This window comes from Mytilus galloprovincialis, chromosome 10 (assembly GCF_965363235.1).
Source record: "Mytilus galloprovincialis chromosome 10, xbMytGall1.hap1.1, whole genome shotgun sequence".
Classification (NCBI taxonomy): domain Eukaryota; kingdom Metazoa; phylum Mollusca; class Bivalvia; order Mytilida; family Mytilidae; genus Mytilus; species Mytilus galloprovincialis.
Window position 1 is genome coordinate 22,672,458 of NC_134847.1, and position 14,429 is coordinate 22,686,886.

A 14,429-nucleotide genomic window follows, 5' to 3' on the forward strand; every position below is an offset into this window, starting at 1 on the left:
AAACCTGACAGTATAAAACAAATCTTTATTGTTCACCCCCCTATGAAGTCATTTGGATTGATCATCTCCCCTTAATACATTATACACAAAGAATAACCTACCATTACCTCAAACCTGACAGTATAAAACAAATCTTTATTGTTCACCCCCCTATGAAGACATTTCGATTGATTATCTCCCCTTAATACATTATACACAAAGTATAACCTACCGTTACCTCAAACCTGTCAGTATAAAACAATTTTTGTGTTCACCCCCTATGAAGTCATTTGGATTGATTATCTCCCCTAAATACATTATACACAAAGTATAACCTACCGTTACCTTAAACCTGACAGTATAAAACAATTTTTTTGTTGACTACCTATAATGTTATTTGATTCATTATCTCCCCTTAATACATTATACACAAAGTATAACCTACCGTTACCTTAAACATGACAGTATAATTTTATTTTTATTGTTCACCACCTATGAAGTCATTTGGATTGATTATCTCCCCTTAATACATTATACACAAAGTATAACCTACCATTACCTCAAACCTGACAGTTTAAAACAAATCTTTATTGTTCACCCCCCTATGAAGTCATTTGGATTGATAATCTCCCCTTAATACATTATACACAAAGTATAACCTACCGTTACCTCAAACCTGACAGTATAAAACAATTTTTTTGTTGACTACCTATCATGTCATTTGATTCATTATCTCCCCTTAATACATTATACACAAAGTATAACCTACCGTTACCTTTAACATGACAGTATAATTTTATATTTATTATTCACCACCTATTTGTTTTGATTATCTCCCCTTAATACATTATACACAAAGTATAACCTACCATTACCTCAAACCTGACAGTATAAAACAAATCATTATTGTTCACCCCCCTATGAAGACATTTCGATTGATTATCTCCCCTTAATACATTATACACAAAGTATAACCTACCGTTACCTCAAACCTGTCAGTATAAAACAATTTTTGTGTTCACCCCCTATGAAGTCATTTGGATTGATTATCTCCCCTAAATACATTATACACAAAGTATAACCTATCGTTACCTTAAACCTGACAGTATAAAACAATTTTTTTGTTGACTACCTATAATGTTATTTGATTCATTATCTCCCCTTAATACATTATACACAAAGTATAACCTACCGTTACCTTAAACATGACAGTATAATTTTATATTTATTGTTCACAACCTATTTGTTTTGATTATCTCCCCTTAATACATTATACACAAAGTATAACCTACCATTACCTCAAACCTGACAGTTTAAAACAAATCTTTATTGTTCACCCCCCTATGAAGTCATTTGGATTGATTATGTCCCCTTAATACATTATACACAAAGTATAACCTACCGTTACCTTAAACCTGACAGTATAAAACAATTTTTTTGTTGACTACCTATTATGTCATTTGATTCATTATCTCCCCTTAATACATTATACACAAAGTATAACCTACCATTACCTCAAACCCGACAGTATAAAACAAATCTTTATTGTTCACCCCCCTATGAAGTCATTTGGATTGATTACCTCCCGTTAATACATTATAAACAAAGTATAACCTACCGTTACCTCAAACCTGACAGTATAAAACAATTTTTGTGTTCACCCCCTATGAAGTCATTTGGATTGATTATCTCCCCTTAATACATTATGCACAAAGTATAACCTCTCGTTACCTCAAACCTGACAGTATAAAACAATTTTTTTGTCGACTACCTATAATGTCATTTGATTCATTATCTCCCCTTAATACATTATACACAAAGTATAACCTACCGTTACCCTAAACATGACAGTATCATTTTATTTTTATTGTTCACCACCTATGAAGTCATTTGGATTGATTATCTCCCCTTAATACATTATACACAAAGTATAACCTACCATTACCTCAAACCTGACAGTTTAAAACAAATCTTTATTGTTCACCCCCCTATGAAGTCATTTGGATTGATTATCTCCCCTTAATACATTATACACAAAGTATAACCTACCATTACCTCAAACCTGACAGTATAAAACAAATCATTATTGTTCACCCCCCTATGAAGACATTTCGATTGATTATCTCCCCTTAATACATTATACACAAAGTATAACCTACCGTTACCTCAAACCTGTCAGTATAAAACAATTTTTGTGTTCACCCCCTATGAAGTCATTTGGATTGGTTATCTCCCCTAAATACATTATACACAAAGTATAACCTATCGTTACCTTAAACCTGACAGTATAAAACAATTTTTTTGTTGACTACCTATAATGTTATTTGATTCATTATCTCCCCTTAATACATTATACACAAAGTATAACCTACCGTTACCTTAAACATGACAGTATAATTTTATATTTATTGTTCACAACCTATTTGTTTTGATTATCTCCCCTTAATACATTATACACAAAGTATAACCTACCATTACCTCAAACCTGACAGTTTAAAACAAATCTTTATTGTTCACCCCCCTATGAAGTCATTTGGATTGATTATGTCCCCTTAATACATTATACACAAAGTATAACCTACCGTTACCTTAAACCTGACAGTATAAAACAATTTTTTTGTTGACTACCTATTATGTCATTTGATTCATTATCTCCCCTTAATACATTATACACAAAGTATAACCTACCATTACCTCAAACCCGACAGTATAAAACAAATCTTTATTGTTCACCCCCCTATGAAGTCATTTGGATTGATTAACTCCCGTTAATACATTATAAACAAAGTATAACCTACCGTTACCTCAAACCTGACAGTATAAAACAATTTTTGTGTTCACCCCCTATGAAGTCATTTGGATTGATTATCTCCCCTTAATACATTATGCACAAAGTATAACCTCTCGTTACCTCAAACCTGACAGTATAAAACAATTTTTTTGTCGACTACCTATAATGTCATTTGATTCATTATCTCCCCTTAATACATTATACACAAAGTATAACCTACCGTTACCTTAAACATGACAGTATCATTTTATTTTTATTGTTCACCACCTATGAAGTCATTTGGATTGATTATCTCCCCTTAATACATTATACACAAAGTATAACCTACCATTACCTCAAACCTGACAGTTTAAAACAAATCTTTATTGTTCACCCCCCTATGAAGTCATTTGGATTGATAATCTCCCCTTAATACATTATACACAAAGTATAACCTACCGTTACCTCAAACCTGACAGTATAAAACAATTTTTTTGTTGACTACCTATCATGTCATTTGATTCATTATCTCCCCTTAATACATTATACACAAAGTATAACCTACCGTTACCTTTAACATGACAGTATAATTTTATATTTATTATTCACCACCTATTTGTTTTGATTATCTCCCCTTAATACATTATACACAAAGTATAACCTACCATTACCTCAAACCCGACAGTATAAAACAAATCTTTATTGTTCACCCCCCTATGAGGTCATTTGAATTGATTACCTCCCCTTAATACATTATAAACAAAGTATAACCTACTGTTACCTCAAACCTGACAGTATAAAACAATTTTTGTGTTCACCCCCTATGAAGTCATTTGGATTGATTATCTCCCCTTAATACATTATGCACAAAATATAACCTATCGTTACCTCAAACCTGACAGTATAAAACAATTTTTTTGTCGACTACCTATAATGTTATTTGATTCATTATCTCCCCTTAATACATTATACACAAAGTATAACCTACCATTACCTTGCACATGACAGTATCATTTTATTCTTATTGTTCACCACCTATGAAGTCATTTGGATTGATTATCTCCCCTTAATACATTATACACAACATATAACCTACCATTACCTCAAACCTGACAGTATAAAACAATTTTTTTGTTGACTACCTATAATGTCATTTGATTCATTATCTCCCCTTAATACATTATACACAAAGTATAACCTACCGTTACCTTAAACATGACAGTATCATTTTATTTTTATTGTTCACCACCTATGTATGAAGTCATTTGGATTGATTATCTCCCCTTAATACATTATACACAAAGTATAACCTACCATTACCTCAAACCTGGCAGTATAAAACAAATCTTTATTGTTCACCCCCCTATGAAGTCATTTGGATTGATCATCTCCCCTTAATACATTATACACAAAGTATAACCTACCATTACCTCAAACCTGACAGTATAAAACAAATCTTTATTGTTCAACCCCCTATGAAGTCATTTTGATTGATTATCTCCCCTTAATACATTAAACACAAAGTATAACCTACCGTTTCCTCAAACCTGACAGTATAAAACAATTTTTGTGTTCACCCCCTATGAAGTCATTTGGATTGATTATCTCCCCTTAATACATTATGCACAAAGTATAACCTCTCGTTACCTCAAACCTGACAGTATAAAACAATTTTTTTGTCGACTACCTATAATGTCATTTGATTCATTATCTCCCCTTAATACATTATACACAAAGTATAACCTACCGTTACCCTAAACATGACAGTATCATTTTATTTTTATTGTTCACCACCTATGAAGTCATTTGGATTGATTATCTCCCCTTAATACATTATACACAAAGTATAACCTACCATTACCTCAAACCTGACAGTTTAAAACAAATCTTTATTGTTCACCCCCCTATGAAGTCATTTGGATTGATTATCTCCCCTTAATACATTATACACAAAGTATAACCTACCATTACCTCAAACCTGACAGTATAAAACAAATCATTATTGTTCACCCCCCTATGAAGACATTTCGATTGATTATCTCCCCTTAATACATTATACACAAAGTATAACCTACCGTTACCTCAAACCTGTCAGTATAAAACAATTTTTGTGTTCACCCCCTATGAAGTCATTTGGATTGATTATCTCCCCTAAATACATTATACACAAAGTATAACCTATCGTTACCTTAAACCTGACAGTATAAAACAATTTTTTTGTTGACTACCTATAATGTTATTTGATTCATTATCTCCCCTTAATACATTATACACAAAGTATAACCTACCGTTACCTTAAACATGACAGTATAATTTTATATTTATTGTTCACAACCTATTTGTTTTGATTATCTCCCCTTAATACATTATACACAAAGTATAACCTACCATTACCTCAAACCTGACAGTTTAAAACAAATCTTTATTGTTCACCCCCCTATGAAGTCATTTGGATTGATTATGTCCCCTTAATACATTATACACAAAGTATAACCTACCGTTACCTTAAACCTGACAGTATAAAACAATTTTTTTGTTGACTACCTATTATGTCATTTGATTCATTATCTCCCCTTAATACATTATACACAAAGTATAACCTACCATTACCTCAAACCCGACAGTATAAAACAAATCTTTATTGTTCACCCCCCTATGAAGTCATTTGGATTGATTACCTCCCGTTAATACATTATAAACAAAGTATAACCTACCGTTACCTCAAACCTGACAGTATAAAACAATTTTTGTGTTCACCCCCTATGAAGTCATTTGGATTGATTATCTCCCCTTAATACATTATGCACAAAGTATAACCTCTCGTTACCTCAAACCTGACAGTATAAAACAATTTTTTTGTCGACTACCTATAATGTCATTTGATTCATTATCTCCCCTTAATACATTATACACAAAGTATAACCTACCGTTACCCTAAACATGACAGTATCATTTTATTTTTATTGTTCACCACCTATGAAGTCATTTGGATTGATTATAATACTGACAGTATAAAACAATTTTTTTGTTGACTACCTATTATGTCATTTGATTCATTATCTCCCCTTAATACATTATACACAAAGTATAACCTACCATTACCTCAAACCCGACAGTATAAAACAAATCTTTATTGTTCACCCCCCTATGAAGTCATTTGGATTGATTACCTCCCGTTAATACATTATAAACAAAGTATAACCTACCGTTACCTCAAACCTGACAGTATAAAACAATTTTTGTGTTCACCCCCTATGAAGTCATTTGGATTGATTATCTCCCCTTAATACATTATGCACAAAGTATAACCTCTCGTTACCTCAAACCTGACAGTATAAAACAATTTTTGTGTTCACCCCCTATGAAGTCATTTGGATTGATTATCTCCCCTTAATACATTATGCACAAAATATAACCTATCGTTACCTCAAACCTGACAGTATAAAACAATTTTTTTGTCGACTACCTATAATGTTATTTGATTCATTATCTCCCCTTAATACATTATACACAAAGTATAACCTACCATTACCTTGCACATGACAGTATCATTTTATTCTTATTGTTCACCACCTATGAAGTCATTTGGATTGATTATCTCCCCTTAATACATTATACACAACATATAACCTACCATTACCTCAAACCTGACAGTATAAAACAATTTTTTTGTTGACTACCTATAATGTCATTTGATTCATTATCTCCCCTTAATACATTATACACAAAGTATAACCTACCGTTACCTTAAACATGACAGTATCATTTTATTTTTATTGTTCACCACCTATGTATGAAGTCATTTGGATTGATTATCTCCCCTTAATACATTATACACAAAGTATAACCTACCATTACCTCAAACCTGGCAGTATAAAACAAATCTTTATTGTTCACCCCCCTATGAAGTCATTTGGATTGATCATCTCCCCTTAATACATTATACACAAAGTATAACCTACCATTACCTCAAACCTGACAGTATAAAACAAATCTTTATTGTTCAACCCCCTATGAAGTCATTTTGATTGATTATCTCCCCTTAATACATTAAACACAAAGTATAACCTACCGTTACCTCAAACCTGACAGTATAAAACAATTTTTGTGTTCACCCCCTATGAAGTCATTTGGATTGATTATCTCCCCTTAATACATTATGCACAAAGTATAACCTCTCGTTACCTCAAACCTGACAGTATAAAACAATTTTTTTGTCGACTACCTATAATGTCATTTGATTCATTATCTCCCCTTAATACATTATACACAAAGTATAACCTACCGTTACCCTAAACATGACAGTATCATTTTATTTTTATTGTTCACCACCTATGAAGTCATTTGGATTGATTATCTCCCCTTAATACATTATACACAAAGTATAACCTACCATTACCTCAAACCTGACAGTTTAAAACAAATCTTTATTGTTCACCCCCCTATGAAGTCATTTGGATTGATTATCTCCCCTTAATACATTATACACAAAGTATAACCTACCATTACCTCAAACCTGACAGTATAAAACAAATCTTTATTGTTCAACCCCCTATGAAGTCATTTTGATTGATTATCTCCCCTTAATACATTAAACACAAAGTATAACCTACCGTTACCTCAAACCTGACAGTATAAAACAATTTTTGTGTTCACCCCCTATGAAGTCATTTGGATTGATTATCTCCCCTTAATACATTATACACAAAGTATAACCTACCATTACCTCAAACCTGACAGTATAAAACAAATCTTTATTGTTCAACCCCCTATGAAGTCATTTTGATTGATTATCTCCCCTTAATACATTAAACACAAAGTATAACCTACCGTTACCTCAAACCTGACAGTATAAAACAATTTTTGTGTTCACCCCCTATGAAGTCATTTGGATTGATTATCTCCCCTTAATACATTATACACAAAGTATAACCTACCATTACCTCAAACCTGACAGTTTAAAACAAATCTTTATTGTTCACCCCCCTATGAAGTCATTTGGATTGATTATGTCCCCTTAATACATTATACACAAAGTATAACCTACCGTTACCTTAAACCTGACAGTATAAAACAATTTTTTTGTTGACTACCTATTATGTCATTTGATTCATTATCTCCCCTTAATACATTATACACAAAGTATAACCTACCATTACCTCAAACCCGACAGTATAAAACAAATCTTTATTGTTCACCCCCCTATGAAGTCATTTGGATTGATTACCTCCCGTTAATACATTATAAACAAAGTATAACCTACCGTTACCTCAAACCTGACAGTATAAAACAATTTTTGTGTTCACCCCCTATGAAGTCATTTGGATTGATTATCTCCCCTTAATACATTATGCACAAAGTATAACCTCTCGTTACCTCAAACCTGACAGTATAAAACAATTTTTTTGTCGACTACCTATAATGTCATTTGATTCATTATCTCCCCTTAATACATTATACACAAAGTATAACCTACCGTTACCTTAAACATGACAGTATCATTTTATTTTTATTGTTCACCACCTATGAAGTCATTTGGATTGATTATCTCCCCTTAATACATTATACACAAAGTATAACCTACCATTACCTCAAACCTGACAGTTTAAAACAAATCTTTATTGTTCACCCCCCTATGAAGTCATTTGGATTGATTATCTCCCCTTAATACATTATACACAAAGTATAACCTACCATTACCTCAAACCTGACAGTATAAAACAAATCTTTATTGTTCACCCCCCTAGGAAGACATTTCGATTGATTATCTCCCCTTAATACATTATACACAAAGTATAACCTACCGTTACCTCAAACCTGTCAGTATAAAACAATTTTTGTGTTCACCCCCTATGAAGTCATTTGGATTGATTATCTCCCCTAAATACATTATACACAAAGTATAACCTACCGTTACCTTAAACCTGACAGTATAAAACAATTTTTTTGTTGACTACCTATAATGTTATTTGATTCATTATCTCCCCTTAATACATTATACACAAAGTAGAACCTACCGTTACCTTAAACATGACAGTATAATTTTATATTTATTGTTCACAACCTATTTGTTTTGATTATCTCCCCTTAATACATTATACACAAAGTATAACCTACCATTACCTCAAACCTGACAGTATAAAACAAATCTTTATTGTTCACCCCCCTATGAAGTCATTTGAATTGATTACCTCCCCTTAATACATTATAAACAAAGTATAACCTACCGTTACCTCAAACCTGACAGTATAAAACAATTTTTGTGTTCACCCCCTATGAAGTCATTTGGATTGATTATCTCCCCTTAATACATTATGCACAAAGTATAACCTATCGTTACCTCAAACCTGACAGTATAAAACAATTTTTTTGTCGACTACTTATAATGTCATTTGATTCATTATCTCCCCTTAATACATTATACACAAAGTATAACCTACCATTACCTTAAACATGACAGTATCATTTTATTTTTATTGTTCACCACCTATGAAGTCATTTGGATTGATTATCTCCCCTTTATACATTATACACAACGTATAACCTACCATTACCTCAAACCTGACAGTATAAAACAAATCTTCATTGTTCACCCCCCTATGAAGTCATTTGGATTGATAATCTCCCCTGAATACATTATACACAAAGTATAACCTACCGTTACCTCAAACCTGACAGTATAAAACAATTTTTTTGTTGACTACCTATAATGTCATTTGATTCATTATCTCCCCTTAATACATTATACACAAAGTATAACCTACCGTTACCTTAAACATGACAGTATCATTTTATTTTTATTGTTCACCACCTATGAAGTCATTTGGATTGATTATCTCCCCTTAATTCATTATACACAAAGTATAACCTACCATTACCTCAAACCTGACAGTATAAAACAAATCTTTATTGTTCACCCCCCTATGAAGTCATTTTGATTGATTATCTCCCCTTAATACATTATACACAAAGTAAAACCTACCGTTACCTCAAACCTGACAGTATAAAATAATTTTTTTGTTGACTACCTATAATGTCATTTGATTCATTATCTCTCCTTAATACATTATACACAAAGTATAACCTACCATTACCTTAAACATGACAGTATCATTTTTTTATTGTTCACCACCTATGAAGTCATTTGGATTGATTATCTCCCCTTAATTCATTATACACAAAGTATAAAATTCCATTACCTCAAACCTGACAGTATAAAACAAATCTTTATTGTTCACCCCCCTATGAAGTCATTTTGATTGATTATCTCCCCTTAATACATTATACACAAAGTATAATCTACCGTTACCTCAAACCTGACAGTATAAAACAATTTTTGTGTTCACCCCCTATGAAGTCATTTGGATTGATTATCTCCCCTAAATACATTATACACAAAGTATAACCTACCGTTACCTTAAACCTGACAGTACAAAACAATTTTTTTGTTGACTACCTATAATGTAATTTGATTCATTATCTCCCCTTAATACATTATACACAAAGTATAACCTACCGTTACCTTAAACATGACAGTATAATTTTGTATTTATTGTTCACCACCTATTTGTTTTGATTATCTCCCCTTAATACATTATACACAAAGTATAACATACCATTACCTCAAACCCGACAGTATAAAACAAATCTTTATTGTTCACCCCCCTATGAAGTCATTTGAATTGATTACCTCCCCTTAATACATTATAAACAAAGTATTACCTACCCTTACCTCAAACCTGACAGTATAAAACAATTTTTGTGTTCACCCCCTATGAAGTCATTTGGATTGATTATCTCCCCTTAATACATTATGCACAAAGTATAACCTATCGTTACCTCAAACCTGACAGTATAAAACAATTTTTTTGTCGACTACCTATAATGTCATTTGATTCATTATCTCCCCTTAATACATTATACACAAAGTATAACCTACCATTACCTTAAACATGACAGTATCATTTTATTTTTATTGTTCACCACCTATGAAGTCATTTGGATTGATTATCTCCCCTTAATTCATTATACACAAAGTATAACCTACCATTACCTTAAACATGACAGTATCATTTTTTTATTGTTCACCACCTATGAAGTCATTTGGATTGATTATCTCCCCTTAATTCATTATACACAAAGTATAACCTACCATTACCTCAAACCTGACAGTATAAAACAAATCTTTATTGTTCACCCCCCTATGAAGTCATTTTGATTGATTATCTCCCCTTAATACATTATACACAAAGTATAATCTACCGTTACCTTAAACATGACAGTATCATTTTATTTTTATTGTTCACCACCTATGAAGTCATTTGGATTGATTATCTCCCCTTAATACATTATACACAAAGTATAACCTACCATTACCTCAAACCTGACAGTATAAAACAAATCTTTATTGTTCACCCCCCTATGAAGTCATTTTGATTGATTATCTCCCCTTAATACATTATACACAAAGTATAATCTACCGTTACCTCAAACCTGACAGTATAAAACAATTTTTGTGTTCACCCCCTATGAAGTCATTTGGATTGATTATCTCCCCTAAATACATTATACACAAAGTATAACCTACCGTTACCTTAAACCTGACAGTATAAAACAATTTTTTGTTGACTACCTATAATGTAATTTGATTCATTATCTCCCCTTAATACATTATACACAAAGTATAACCTACCGTTACCTTAAACATGACAGTATAATTTTATATTTATTGTTCACCACCTATTTGTTTTGATTATCTCCCCTTAATACATTATACACAAAGTATAACATACCATTACCTCAAACCCGACAGTATAAAACAAATCTTTATTGTTCACCCCCCTATGAAGTCATTTGAATTGATTACCTCCCCTTAATACATTATAAACAAAGTATTACCTATCCTTACCTCAAACCTGACAGTATAAAACAATTTTTGTGTTCACCCCCTATGAAGTCATTTGGATTGATTATCTCCCCTTAATACATTATGCACAAAGTATAACCTATCGTTACCTCAAACCTGACAGTATAAAACAATTTTTTTGTCGACTACCTATAATGTCATTTGATTCATTATCTCCCCTTAATACATTATACACAAAGTATAACCTACCATTACCTTAAACATGACAGTATCATTTTATTTTTATTGTTCACCACCTATGAAGTCATTTGGATTGATTATCTCCCCTTAATACATTATACACAAAGTATAACCTACCATTACCTCAAACCTGACAGTATAAAACAAATCTTTATTGTTCACCCCCTATGAAGTCATTTGGATTGATAATCTCCCCTTAATACATTATACACAAAGTATAACCTATCGTTACCTCAAACCTGACAGTATAAAACAATTTTTTTGTTGACTACCTATAATGTCATTTGATTCATTATCTCCCCTTAATACATTATACACAAAGTATAACCTACCGTTACCTTAAACATGACAGTATCATTTTATTTTTATTGTTCACCACCTATGAAGTCATTTGGATTGATTATCTCCCCTTAATTCATTATACACAAAGTATAACCTACCATTACCTCAAACCTGACAGTATAAAACAAATCTTTATTGTTCACCCCCCTATGAAGTCATTTTGATTGATTATCACCCCTTAATACATTATACACAAAGTATAACCTACCATTACCTCAAACCTGACAGTATAAAACAAATCTTTATTGTTCACCCCCCTATGAAGTCATTTGGATTGATTATCTCCCCTTAATACATTATACACAAAGTATAACCTACCATTACCTCAAACCTGACAGTATAAAACAATTTTTGTGTTCACCCCCTATGAAGTCATTTGCATTGATTATCTCCCCTTAATACATTATACACAAAGTATAACCTACCATTACCTCAAACCTGACAGTATAAAACAAATCTTTATTGTTCACCCCCCTATGAAGTCATTTGGATTGATTATCTCCCCTTAATACATTATACACAAAGTATAAACTACCGTTACCTCAAACCTGACAGTATAAAACAGTTTTTGTGTTCACCCCTATCAAGTCATTTGGATTGATTATCTCCCCTAAATACATTATACACAAAGTATAACCTACCGTTACCTTAAACCTGACAGTATAAAACAATTTTTTTGTTGACTACCTATAATGTCATTTGATTCATTATCTCCCCTTAATACATCATACACAAAGTATAACCTACCGTTACCTTAAACATGACAGTATAATTTTATATTTATTGTTCACCAACTATTTGTTTTGATTATCTCAACTTAATACATTATACACAAAGTATAACCTACCATTACCTCAAACCCAACAGTATAAAACAAATCTTTATTGTTCACCCCCCTAAGAAGTCATTTGGATTGATTACCTCCCCTTAATACATTATAAACAAAGTATAACCTACCGTTACCTCAAACCTGACAGTATAAAACAATTTTTGTGTTCACCCCCTATGAAGTCATTTGGATTGATTATCTCCCCTTAATACATTATGCACAAAGTATAACCTATCGTTACCTTCAACCTGACAGTATAAAACAATATTTTTGTCGACTACCTATAATGTCATTTGATTCATTATCTCCCCTTAATACATTATACACAAAGTATAACCTACCATTACCTTAAACATGACAGTATCATTTTATTTTTATTGTTCACCACCTATGAAGTCATTTGGATTGATTATCTCCCCTTAATACATTATACACAAAGTATAACCTACCGTTACCTCAAACCTGACAGTATAAAACAATTTTTTTGTTGACTACCTATAATGTCATTTGATTCATTATCTCCCCTTAATACATTATACACAAAGTATAACCTACCGTTACCTTAAACATGACAGTATCATTTTATTTTTATTGTTCACCACCTATGAAGTCATTTGGATTGATTATCTCCCCTTAATTCATTATACACAAAGTATAACCTACCATTACCTCAAACCTGACAGTATAAAACAAATCTTTATTGTTCACGCCCCTATGAAGTCATTTGGATTGATTATCTCCCCTTAATACATTATACACAAAGTATAACCTACCGTTACCTTAAACCTGACAGTATAAAACAATTTTTTTGTTGACTACCTATAATGTCATTTGATTCATTATCTCCCCTTAATACATTATACACAAAGTATAACCTACCATTACCTCCAACCTGACAGTATAAAACAAATCTTTATTGTTCACCCCCCTATGAAGTCATTTGGATTGATTATCTCCCCTTAATACATTATACACAAAGTATAACCTACCGTTACCTCAAACCTGACAGTATAAAACAATTTTTGTGTTCACCCCCTATGAAGTCATTTGGATTATCTCCCCTAAATACATTATACACAAAGTATAACCTACCGTTACTTCAAACCTGACAGTATAAAACAATTTTTTTGTTGACTATCTATAATGTCATTTGATTCATTATCTCCCCTTAATACATTATACACAAAGTATAACCTACCGTTACCTTAAACATGACAGTATAATTTTATTTTTATTGTTCACCACCTATGAAGTCATTTGGATTGATTATCTCCCCTTAATACATTATACACAAAGTATAACCTACCGATACCTCAAACCTGACAGTATAAAACAATTTTTGTGTTCACCCCTTATAATGAAGTCATTTGGATTGATTATCTCCCCTAAATACATTATACACA

General features: G+C 31.9%; 1 protein-coding gene across 1 annotated transcript in view; it reads right to left on the reverse strand.

Moving 5' to 3' along the window:
• The window catches only part of LOC143047179 (DNA polymerase zeta catalytic subunit-like), a 72,860-nt gene that overhangs the window by 23,596 nt on the left and 34,835 nt on the right, over positions 1 to 14,429 (reverse strand). The gene's annotated exons all lie outside the window — the stretch shown is intronic.